Source organism: Triturus cristatus, chromosome 12 (assembly GCF_964204655.1).
Source record: "Triturus cristatus chromosome 12, aTriCri1.1, whole genome shotgun sequence".
NCBI classification, from domain to species: Eukaryota; Metazoa; Chordata; class Amphibia; order Caudata; family Salamandridae; genus Triturus; species Triturus cristatus.
In genome coordinates, this window is record NC_140595.1 from 836,089,041 (window position 1) to 836,102,126 (window position 13,086).

A 13,086-nucleotide genomic window follows, 5' to 3' on the forward strand; every position below is an offset into this window, starting at 1 on the left:
CTGCTGTCTCTAAGAGCATTCGTTAGTCATTTAAGATAACTAGGAATATATGTACTTGAATGGGGTAGAACAGGGAAATAAAATGTCACAGCGCTCACAACTGCAAGAATATCTAACTGTGGAGCAACAAAAGCATTCCTTGCAAAACTGCTTAAATTTACCCCGCTTCCTTTCTCTCCTCACTAGACCTCTTTCCATACATCCGTTCTCTGTCTTATCTGTGCCCTCCCTCTGTGCCTCTTTCTTTCCACCACCCTCCTTCAATCTTTAAGTCCCACTGTGCCTACAATTATCCCTGGGGAGCTGAGAAAGTGAGACACACCTCCCTGGGCTTTCAAAGTCACCTCTCTGACCAGTTTACTGCAAACCCGAGCAATAGCTTCCAGCCACAAGTGTGGGGGTCCCAGGGCATTCAGACTATAACTAGACATTCCATAGTAAAGTCGTCCCTCGTCTGTTTTGTGGTTTTGTTTCTTTAATAGGAGGCCAACGAGGCACAGCTTTACTAAGAAATGCAGTGTTGTTTATCTGGCTTCCACTTTCTCTGGAACATTATATATGCATCGGTCATCCTTGGCCGTTAATCTACTAATGTGCACACTTATTTCCTGAAATTAATAGCTGCTCAGACGTGAGTCCCTTGCTCACTTTGCCACTGGATTCAAGCAAGCCTGGCTGAAGACGGCTGAAATGCCAGAAACCGGTCCTAGGAAGCTTGTTTCCGGTCCAGGCATGGCTTGGCAGTTTGGGCTGGACTGTTCCCATGAGGCACAGGGTCAGACTGATTTGCATATGGCCATGTCTGAACTGGGGTGGCAGAGTGGGCTAAAGAACGATGATGGATTAAACCCAGATCAGTTGACTGGGGGTGAGTGCTTGCAATGTTCAACACTCCGTCCATCATTTCCTTTGGTTTGTACAAGCATTTATGTCAGGAAAAAGGCATATTAAGTTAATAGATTTGAAAGAAACACATAGTGATAGATTCCTTACCTTAGAATTACCGCCAGGCGTCAGACTGGATCCGGAAAGTTTTTGTCAGCAGAAGGTGGCGTCGTGCGGCTCCGCGTCCGTCGTTGGCATTGTTGTCACCGAGATGACGTCGCAGCAGCTACTTAGACGCCGCCCTCGCGCGCAGACGTCAGTTCTATCTTTTTCTGCACCAGCACGCGCAGATCTGGAGAGAGCGGTACCCCCAGTCACTTTTTGACTAACTTTTTGTCGACACTGTTTTTGAGCCTTTGACTCCTGGTGCACGTCAGGGATGCCCGGCTTCAAGGCTTGCGGTTCCTGTAGCCGACTGATGTCGGTGACGGATCCGCACCATGTATGCCTGTTTTGATTGGAGCGCGACTATGACCCCAAGTCATGCTCCGACTGCCGGACCATGAATCCGAAGTCTTTGCAGGAGCGGTCCCGAAAGCTTCTTGAGGCCCGACAGTCGGCTCCATGCCGTTTGAGGTCCTGGTCGCGTGGGAGGTCGAGCGACCAGTCGCGGAGTCATCTTCATCATTCTTCTTCCAAGTCTTCGCACTTGGGGTAAAGTAAGTCAATGCACAAGAAGAAGTTGAAAATGCATCGTCGCTCTTCGACTTCTACCCGTCCAGCGCCCGACGTGACGAGGGATGCAGGTGGTGCCCCTCCTGCGGCTCAGCATGTCGAGCCCAAAGGGTAGACTATAGGTTTCCCTCCCTTCCCGGGACCCAGAGCAACCCCTGCCCAGCTTCGATAATTTTACGAAGCGATGCATGCCATCCTTGGGCAGCCCGACTCCGCCGGTGTGCCTTCGGGCCCCACTTACTCAGCTGGGGGCCCTGGGCCTTCGACGCCGGCGGCTTCGGCCCCGGCACCGCAGAGTCCCCTTGAATCGAGGCCTGGATCCGGATCGGCACCAGTCGACCTCATTACACCTCCCCTGGTGCTGATTCCACCTGCACCACAGCCGACGCCGGTTGTGTCCCCAGCCAGCGTCAACCCCGGTCCTTATCCCAATGTAGACACGGAGCCGGACTGGCATCAACTGATGCTAGAACCGGCGCCGACAGGTACTTTTTTGCCTTGTTCTACCCTGGCTCTTTTAGACCAGATTGGCAGCCAGAGGAGGGTGAGGAGGACTAGGAGGGGTCTGGTGACCCTTTAACTGACCAGTTGGGCTATGAACCGGATTGGAGAGAGGAATTGTGGGAAGCCAGTGGTTTGGATACCTCACCAGACCTTGGCATGTTGTATCCTCCTACCATGACTATGGAGGAGGGGGCATCTTACGCAGTGGTGTTGCGTAGGGCGGCCGAGGCTTTCAGCCTCGAGCTGCCTACAGTGGCGGTCGGGACTAACCTCCTGACACAGGTGCTTCAACCCGCAGCGAGCTCTTCGGAGCCCCTGCTAATAGACATCTTGTTGGGCACCTGGTCCAGGCCCAACACAGGAGCTCCTGTGGATAGGATGATTGCCCAACGCCACCGGCCGGCCCCAGGCGACCCCACTTTCCTCTCCCAACACCCCACCCCTGAGAGCTTAGTAAACCAAGCCTCCAAAGGTGCATTCCCTAATGCACCACCTGATAGGGAATCCAAAAAGCTGGACCATCTTGGGAAGATGTTTTCTTCATCCAGCTTGGGACTGTGGTCGGTAAACACCACATGTCTGTTGGGCCGTTACACCCACTCCATGTGGGATGCGGTGTCGCAAGTGCTGCCCTAATGCCTGGAGGAGGCCCGGGCCGTACTCTCCCATGCAGTTGCCGAAGGGAGAGATGCAGCAAAGTTTACCATCCGCTGTGGGCTGGATACCGGTGATCCACTAGGCAGGACGATTTCCACGTCGGTAGCCCTTCGACGCTACGCCTGGTTGAGGTCGACTATTTTTCTGGGGATATCCAATCCACTCTTATGGACAAGCCCTTTGAAGGCCGTTGCCTTTTCGGCGACAAGGCAGACAACAAGCTGGAGCATTTTAAGGTCTCTCGGGCTACGGCCAGGTCCTTGTGCCTCTCCACCACCCGCCCTGCGCATGCTGCTTTCTTCCCCTTTCGTGGCTACAGAAGGGGTGACCCGCCACGTCCTGCCCATTGACACAGGCCAGCGCAAGCTGTTCAGCCCCTGCGCGGCCGGGGACGTGGGAACCACCGCCATGGTTCTGAGGGCCAGCGGGTGGGCCAGTCCACCTCAGCCCCCCCCTGCAGCAGCCTTCAAACCCTCCTAGTCCGACCTTTCAGGGCCACCAATCGTCAGTGGGCGGCAGGATTCGCCATCACTTCCCCCACTGGCGCACCATCACGTTGGACAGGTGGGTTTTGCAGATGGTCCGAAGGGGCTACTCCCTCCCCTTCAAGACTACACCTCCCGCCATACCCCCTCAGAACCATCCCATGTTGGAGCATCATCTGGCCTTTCCCCAACAGGAAGTTTCGGCACTCTTGGCCAAGGGGGCCATTGAGTGAGTTCCTGTCCCAGGCGTAGGTCGTAGTTGCTATTCCCACTACTTTCTGGTGCCCAAGAAGGACAAAGGCCTGCGTCCAATCTTGGATCTCAGTAACGTGAACCGCTTCCTCCGGAAGGAGAGGTTCAAGATGTTGACGCTAGCTCAGGTCCTGCCCGCGCTCGACGTGTGAGACTGGATGATAGCATTGGACTTGCAGGACACTTATTTTCACATCCCTGTCCTGCCGGCCCACCGGCGTTACCTGCGGTTCACGGTAGGCCACGAGCACTTTCAGTATACCGTGCTCCCCTTTAGCCTTACCAGCACCCCTCGGGTGTTCACGAAAGTGATGGCGGTGGTCGCAGCGCATCTACGCAGATCAGGGGTTCCAGTCTTTCCCTATCTCGATGACTGGCTGTTGGTGGCGGGCTCGCCCCAGGCTGTCGTCTCCCACGTCCAGTCTATGGCCGACCTCTTGCATTCCCTGGGGTTCTCCATCAACGTGCCGAAGTCACACCTGACTCCCTCTCAGAAGCTCCTTTTCATCGGAACGGTTCTGGACACAAAGCAGTTTCGGGTCTATCCTCCTGAACAGCGAATCCGGAATATTCAGGCTATGATTCCGATCTTTCAGTCTCTATCCCGGGTTTCGGTCAGGATGACCTTCAGGCTACTGGGCCTGATGGCCTCCTGCATCCTGCTGGTAGACCTTGCCAGATGGCATATGCGGGCTCTGCAGTGGGACCTGAAGTTCCAGTGGGCACAACATCAGGAAAACCTGTCCGATTGCGTCCAGATCTCGTAGGGCACTGTGCAACAACTGCAGTGGTGGGTCGACGGCAGATCCTTCTCCCTTCCCCAACCAGAATTCACAGTGGTGACCGATGCATCACTTCAGGGATGGGGCGGCCTCATGGGGGAGGCGGAGATCAGAGGCCTCTAATCTCCATCTCCATCGGAGTCCAGGCTCCAAATCAACCTTCTATATCTTCGGGCGATTCATCTTTCACTCAAAGCATTCCTTCCCTGTGTCCGGGGAAGTGTAGTGCAGGTGTTCATGGACAACACCACCGCCATGTGGTACTGCAACAAACAAGGCGGGGTGGGGTCGTGGACCCTATGTCAAGAGACCCTCTGCCTCTGGATATGGCTAGAACATCAGGGCATATCCCTGGTGGTTCAACACCTGGCAGGTTTGCTGAACGCCAGGGCGAACAAACTCAGCCGCAGGTGCATGATGGATCACGAATGTGTCTTCAGGTGGTGCAAGGTCTCTTTCAACAGTGGCGAGAGCCTTGGTTAGATCTTGTCAGACCCCCACACTTCTTACCGTTGGTTGCGTGGGGTGATTCCGCAGGGATGACGTGGACAACCCCCTCCAGTACCCTTAGCCCCCCCAGATAGGGTGACTACTACCTAGGAACACCAAGGAACCGGGGGAGGCCGCCAGAGGAGCCAGGGAAGATGAGGACGACTGGGGGCGATGCCTAGGAACCACGACTGGGTCTGCTAATGGGCGTGACCTGCAAGAGGAAACACATGAATAGCAAACACGCCTCAAACATCGACATCCCAGACAGACTGGATTGACAGAAGGAAGGTTATAGTCACCTGGGGTGTAGCGATTCTGTAAGTCTCTGGCAATAACTGTTGGTGTAAACAATGTTCCAAGAAAGACTCCTTATGCGGCGGGAGCACACTTCCAGGAAAAGATGGTGAATACCCTTGCTATGAAGGGGCCCAGAACACTTCCCAGCCACTGGCGACTGAGAGGAAAAGAGGTGCGCTGCCAGGAAGCCCCGCGGGGCGCGAGGTGCAGAGGGACTGTAAGGCAGTTTTAATTGGGCTGTCGGAACGTGCTCTTTCCCGGAGTGACTCTAGTCCGGTCAACCTCCGAGGAGAGAGCGTGATGCAAGGAAGGGCAGAGGGACAACGAGCAAGGGACGGGACCCAAGGAACTGGGGTAGCGCTCCTGTGCCGAAGTACAAAGAGGAGTGTCAGGCCTCGCGCAGAGGCACGAGCGGTGAGAAGGTTGTAGCGACCCCGTGAACAACACGGGTCGCGGGAGTCTCCGAAGACGCGCCTGCGCAGCGGAGATAACAAGGAGGGATACCTTGCTTTGAGCAGGATACCAGGGTAGCAGGCTTCGGACAATCCAGCGGTAGTTGGCGCCCTTGCGCGGTCCGGACGAGGGTCCGGTTGCAGATCGAGCCACGCTCCTGCGTAGGCTCGGGACGTTAATACGAAGCCTAGAGTTCCGTGGCTTCGTGGGTGAAATAGACCCGTTCCCGGAAGTACTTGCTCATTGGTCGACGCGGGTCACGTCGAACAACTAGACCGCTGACCCTCCTCGATCCTTGAGTGCTCAGGCGCGCGCATGGGCAGTACATTCAGCGCGCCAGACACAACAGCAGGGGGAAGGACGTGACAGATCTATTCGCCAAGCGCGACCGGGCCCAAGTCATTCTTGTGGCTCCGGATTGGGCACAAAGAGTCTGGTATCCTGTGCTGCTACACATGGCCATCGATCCTCCGATCCGACTGCCTCTTCGGGAGGATCATCTGTCGCAGCAGCAGGGGACGGTCCTTCACCCGAACCTGTCCAGCCTCCACCTCCTTGTGTGGAGAATGAGCGGTGGCAGTTGACGTCGTTTGACCTGCCTCATGAAGTCTGTGATGTTATCTCGGCAGCCAGGCGTCGCTCCACTAAGACGGTATACGCCTGCAGATGGAACAAATTTGTGGCATGGTGCACAGCAAAAGCTGTGGATCCCCTTTCCGCCTCTCTTTCTGAGGTCCTCTTGTTCCTCCTTTCTTTCGCCCAGCAGGGCTCTACTCTAATGACTCTTAAGGGCTACCTCTCGGCCATTTCAGCGTTTCTTAGGCTTCCTGATCAGCCTTCTCTTTTCTCAAGTCCCCTGTTGTAAATCACTTAAAGGCATTACTCATCTTTTTCCTCCTGTTCCCTTCGTAATGCCCCAGTGGGACTTGACCTAGGTTCTTACATATCTTATGTGCGCTCCCTTTGAGCCGCTTCATAACTGTCCTCTCAGGCTTCTGACCTTAAAAACTGCCTTTCTGGTGGCCATGACCTCTTGCGTGTAGGGTGAGTGAGCTCCAAGCACTTTCTTCTAAGCCTCCTTTTCTGACTGTTCATCCGGACAAGGATGTCCTTGGAACTCGTCCTTCCTTCCTTCCCAAAGTTGTTACTCCTTTCTATTTTGGACAGACCATCACTTTGCCTACCTTCTTTCCGCCTTCGCATCCTTCCAAAGGAGAGGCTCCACCATCTGGATCCAAAGTGTGCGCTTTCCTTTTACTTGGATTGCGCAAAACAATTCCGGGTGGATGACCAGCTCTTTGCTACATGGGCGCCAAAAAAGGTCGGACCGTGCACAAACTGATCATTTCTAGATGGGTGGTTTTGTGCATTAAAGCTTGTTATTTCTTGGCTAAGAAGGAGCCTCCAGTGGGGTTGCACGGTCATTCCACGAGGGCAACGGCAGCTACCAGTGCTTTGGACGTGGAGTCCGCCTTAATGACATCTGTCAGGCAGCTACGTGGGCATCGCTGCACACGTTCACAAGACACTACTGCCTGGACAGCCAAGTCCGGAGAGACGGCTTCTTTGGCCAGTCTGTTCTCCAGGACTTCCTGGTTTGAACTTAGTTCACAGACCCACCTCTGGGGTTGGTATTGCTGGGGTATCTATTCTAAGGTAAGGAATCTATAACTAACTGTTTCTTTCAGATGAAACAAGTTACTTACCTTCAGTAACAATATATCTGCAAAAAAAACCATGGGTGAGTTATAGATTCCTTACCGCCCTACCCATCCTCCCCATTCTGCAAACTGACTCCTAGGGTCAAGGACTTCCTTTCAAGGCCCTAGTTTTGTGCACCAGTGGTTAGTATCTTGCATGGCTCTGCTCTTCTGGCGTGGAAAGTTGTGTACAGAATTGACGTCAGTGCGCGAGGGCAGCGTCTATGTAGCTACGGCAACATCATTCCGGCGACCACGACACCAACGATGAACACAGTCGACCGACGCCACCTTCTGACGTGCAGGGGTAATGCTGACGAAAATCTTTCCGGATCTAGTCTGACGCCTGGGGGTAATTCTAAGGTAAGGAATCTTTAACTAACCTATATTTCTTACAGCTATATCGTTACCGAAGGTAAGAAACTGGCAATAAGGCAGGCCGCCTGCTCACCCATAACCTTTGGGCACAAATCCAAAGGAATAGGATACCCAAGGTCCAAACCACTGAGAATGGCGATTCTCCAATTAACATACTGAGAGAATCTTGATTTCATTAAAGACAACGGAAGCTAACATTAAGCAATAACTTGTATAGCTGCCCCAACATGCAGCCCTTTAAAGAACATGTGTTACATCACAAGTTAAACATTCCATAGAACGTTAGAAAGATAACATAGTAACAGTGTAGCTAGGTATCATCCTCTTAAGGCTGCAACGAAAAGTTAAACCCATCAGAATAATCTTGTAGATTTGATGGTATTGCTTGATGAGAAATGAAACTTCATAATGAAGAATTGTCTGGAAAAGAAAGAAAAGAGTGATAACCACTTGAAATATTGAAAATGTAATCAAGTAAAATAAACATTGCAAAGGCAACAAAGCACCGTTAACATACATATAAAGTATAAATGCAAACTAAGAATTTTAATTATTTAGTTTTAATTTATAACATTACTCCACATAGGTGTGGAGGGTGGGATAATGTGAGCCTCCATTGTCTTTAATGAAATCAAGATTCTCTCTGTATGTTAATTGGAGAATCGCCATTTCATTATAAGACCAGAGGCTACCATTATGAAAGTTTAAAGCTATTTAACGCCATACTGCTCACGTGCTCCACCGGTTTAAGGTTGAAACTTGAAAAGGTAGACGTACTGGACCAGTCTGCGGCTTTAAGTATATCTGAAAGCATACCACCAGCCCAAAAGACTTAGCTGGACAGTGAACCCCTGGAAGTGTGTGCTCCAAATTTAGTTAAATCCACTCCAGCTTCAGACATAATGGTTCTTACCCAACTGGAGATAACAGCTGTAGATATAGCTTTATATGGCCTCACATAGGATATAAGCAATTGATTTTCACCAACTGGTCTAACAGACGTAATACTTTCATAAGCTTTCAAACAACTTACAACACAAAGTTTTTTACAATCATAAAAAAATGGGTAAACAATACTCTCAGACATTGTTTTGGTTCTTCTACAAATGTAAAAATGGACGCCGTCTGGGGAAAAAAATCTGTTTCGGATTTCTAATGCTCTAACGTCAGATACTCTTTTGAAAGATATAGGGCAGAGAAGAGTAGCTAATTTCATAGACAACTTTTTTCTTGATAGTAAAGGGTTGTCAGGCCAGGACATAAATAAGTCAAAAATAAGATTTACGTTCCAGAAGGACTGATATCTAGCCCTGGGAGGGCGTCTAAGTCTTATCCCTTTCATTACTCTGCAGATCAAAGGATCGCTACCAACTGAAAAATCATTTATCAGTGAGTGACCAGCTGAAATCCCTGATCTATAACAGTTAACAGTTCAATAGCAAAAGCCTGATCTAAACAACTCTGCTAAGAAATTGGCTATATAGATTATAGGAGCCTCCACAGGATCCAAATCTCATCCCATGCATCAACTAGACCGTTTTTTCCATACACCAGTGAATCTTTTCCTTGTTCCTGGTGCCCATGACTCATCCAGTAGGCTTTTAGCCTCTCCTGAAAGGCCTGAGTATCTGCTTGATCGCCTGAAATCCTTCAAACAAGAAGGTTTATGTTTCCTTCTAGTAAGAGAGGATATTGCTCCCCTTCTTGTCCTAGGAGAAGGTCTAAATTCCCTGGAATTAAACGTTCGAAGTCTATTGCTAGTTCCAGAACCCCGGGAAACCATACCTGTGTATCCCAAAAGGGAGTTACCAAAGTGATCTTGTATTTCTCTCTCCGTATCTTCAACAATACTCTCTGTATCTGAAAGTGATAGTGATAGATTCCTTACCTTAGAATATCCCCAGGCGTCAGACTGGATCCGGAAAGTTTTTTGTAGCAGTACCCCTGCGCGTCAGTAGGTGGCATCGTGCGGCTCCGCGTCCGTCACTGGCGTCGTAAGCACTGAGATGACGTCACGGAGACTACTTAGGCGCCACCCATGCGCGCTGACATCAGTTCTTTCTTTTTCCGCACCAGCAAGCGCAGATCCGGATAGAGCACGTACCTTAGTCACTTTTTGTCTACTCTTTTGAGACTTTTTGTCTACCCTTTTTTCTCCTGGTGCACATAGGGATGCCTGGCTTTAAGTCTTGTGGGGCCTGTCGTCGCAGCATGTCGGTGGCGAACCACCATGATGTTTGCCGCTACTGCCTGAAGACCGAACATGACTCCCGGTCCTGTAGGGACTGTCAAGCCATGGCCCGAAGGCCTTGAGGGAGCGGCGCCGGAAGCTGCTGGAGGTCCGGCACTCGTCCCAACGCCGCTCCAGGTCCAGGAACCATTCCCGGGATCGCTCGCGGGGCCGCAGTCGTCGCTCCTCAGGCTCCAAGTCTTCGCCCTCGGATTCCGGTAAGCGACGACATAAAAAGAAGTCGAAGAAGCATGTTCGCTCGCCGCCGTCCCCCCGTCGGTCCTCGGATGCGGCCGAGGGGGACAGGGGTTCTGCCCCTGCGGCTCCTTTGGAGCCTGGGAGTCCCGCGGCCTACCCGGGTCCGTCGGCGACTCCCAAACAGGTGCAAAAGTTTCTTCCCACCATGGACTGCCATTTTAGGCCTCGGGCTCCCACCGGCACGCCTTCAGGCCCCGCGGTCCCGTGTCCAGATCCTGTTGGCCTGTCGTCACCGCCGGCGGATCCAGCTTCAGCACCACAGGATCCTACACCGTTGGCTCCGGCCCTGGCGCCACGAGGTCCGGCGCTGCCGGCTCTGGCCCCAGCGCCGCCCGCTCTGGCCCCAGCGCCGCCCTCAGCTCCGCCTCCGGTGCCGCAGTGGGTGCCGTACGTTCCACCCTTGCCCCAGTTCCAGGATCATTTAGTTCCTACCTGAGATCCGCATTGGGAGACGGTGCCGTTTCCGATGCTGTATGTCCCTTCTCCGGCTCTGCCGCCGTGACCGGTTCCTTCTGCAATGGAGGTGGAGGATGACTGGGAGGGGACCGATGACCCTCTTGCATGTCAATGTGACTCCGAGCAGGACTGGGTGGACGATCTGGAGGACGCCGGCGACCTCGATGTCTCTTCTGACCCGGGGTTTGCCTCTCCCCCACCTACGATGGAGGAGGGCGCTTCCTACACGATGGTGCTCTGTCGGGCTGCTGAGGTCCTCAACCTTGATCTTCCCACGGTGGCCCTCAAAACTAACATCCTTACTGAGGTGCTCCAGACGGCATCGACTTCGTCGGAGCCACTGCTTCCCTTCAACGACGCCCTCACGTACGTCCTGTTGGGCACTTGGTCGTGGCCAGCCACAGGGGCCCCTGTGGATAAGAATGTCGCCAGGCGTCACCACCCGGCGCCTGGTGACCCTGCGTTTCTTACCACTCATCCCACACCTGAGAGTCTGGTCATCCAGGCCTCGACGTCGCAGAGTGACTTTCCCACGGCTCCACCGGATAAGGACTCTAAGAAGCTGGAGCAGTTTGGTAAGCGGTTGTTCTCGTCGGCCAGCTTGGGGCTGCGATCGGTGAACACCGCCTGCTTGTTGGTCCGCTATTCCCACGCGGTGTGGGACACGGTTGCTCAGGTGTTACCTCAGTGTCCTGAGGAAGTCCATATTGGGCTTTCCCAGGCGGGTGCTGAGGGTAAGGATGCGGCTAAGTTCGCCATTCGGTGTGGTTTGGACACCGCTGACTCGTTGGGCAGGGCGATTTCTATGACTGTGGCGCTGCGTCGCCACGCCTGGTTGCAATCCACTGGGTTCTCGCCTGACGTCCAGAGCTCGCTCATGGACATGCCGTTTGATGGCACTCGCCTGTTTGGCGATAAGGCTGACAGTGCGCTGGAGCGCTTTAAGGACTCGTGGACCACGGCCAAGTCCTTGGGTCTTTCCACTAAGAGCCCAGCCACTCCTGAGTTCCATTCCTTTCGTGGCCAAGGCAGGGCCACCCAGGCACGTTGCTTCAACAAGCCTGTGCAGAACCAGCCTCAGCGCGGCCTCCGCAGGGGTGGCTCTAGGAATCAGCGTGGGGGGCAGTCCATCTCCGCCCCCACTGTTTCTACCTCTAAACCTTCCTAATCCGAGCTTTGTGGAGCACCCAACGCCAGTGGGTGGCAGGATCCTCCACCACCTCCACCACTGGCGCGATATCACATCGGACAAGTGGGTGTTGCAGATCATCCGCTGGGGTTATTCTCTTCCCTTTCAGTCCTCCCCTCCCGCCATGTCACCTCGGTGCCACCGCATGTTGGGGGATCACTTGCTGCTTCTCCAGCAGGAAGTTACGGCCATCTTGGCCAAGGGGGACATCGAGCGCGTTGTTGGGCAAGAAGTAGGACGTGGTTGTTATTCCCACTACTTTCTGGTCCTCAAGAAGGACAAAGGGGGCCTGCGCCCCATCTTGGACCTCAGGAACGTCAGTCGCTTCCTCTGGAAAGGAGAAGTTAAAGATGTTGACTCTGGCTCAGGTCTTGGCTACCCTCGACCCTGGAGACTAGATGGTAGCATTGGACTTGCAGGACGCATATCTTCACATCCCCGTCCTGCCGGCCCACCGGCGTTACCTGCGGTTCACGGTAGGCCGCGAGCATTTTCAATTTGCTGTGCTCCGCCGCGGCCTTACCAGCGCCCCTCGGGTGTTCACACAAGTGATGTTGGTGGACGCAGCTCACCTGCGCAGGTCAGGGGTGTCAGTCTTCCCCTACCTCGGCGACTGGTTGTTGAAGGCGGGCTAGCCCCAGACAGTCGTTACCCACCTTCAGACTACGGCCGACCTCCTGCATTTACTGGGGTTCTCCATCAACGTGCCGAAGTCGCACCTGAGTCTCTCTCAGAAGCTCCCCTTCATCGGAGAGGTTCTGGATTCGACGCTGTTTTGGGTTTATCCTCCCGAGCAGCGAGTCCAGGATATTCAGGCTATGATTCCGATCTTTCAGCCTCTGTCCCGGGTTTCAGTCAGGATGACCCTCCGGCTCCTGGGCCCGATGGCCTCCTGCATCCTGCTAGTGCAACATGCCAGATGGTATATGTGGGCTCTGCAGTGGTACCTGAAGTTCCAGTGGACGCAGAATCAGGGCAACCTGTCCGATCATGTCCAGATCTCGGATGAGCACACGGCAATTACAGTGGTGGATCCCGAATCGCGATTGGGTCGGTGGCAGATTCCTCTCCCTTCCCCAACCGAAGCACACAGTGGTGACGGATGCGTCCCTCCTGGGATGGGGAGGCCACTTGGGAGAGGCGGAGATCAGAGGACTCTGGTCTCTGGCGGAGTCCCGGCTCCATATCAACCTTTTGGAGCTTCGGGCGATCCGGCTTGCACTGAAAGCATTTCTTCCCTCTGTCCTGGGAAGGGTGGTGCAGGTGTTCACGGACAACACCACCGCCATGTGGTATTAAAACAAACAGGGCGGGATGAGGTCCTGGACCCTATGTCAGGAGGCTCTGCGCCTCTGGACATGGCTGGAACACCAAGGTGGTTCAACACCTGGCA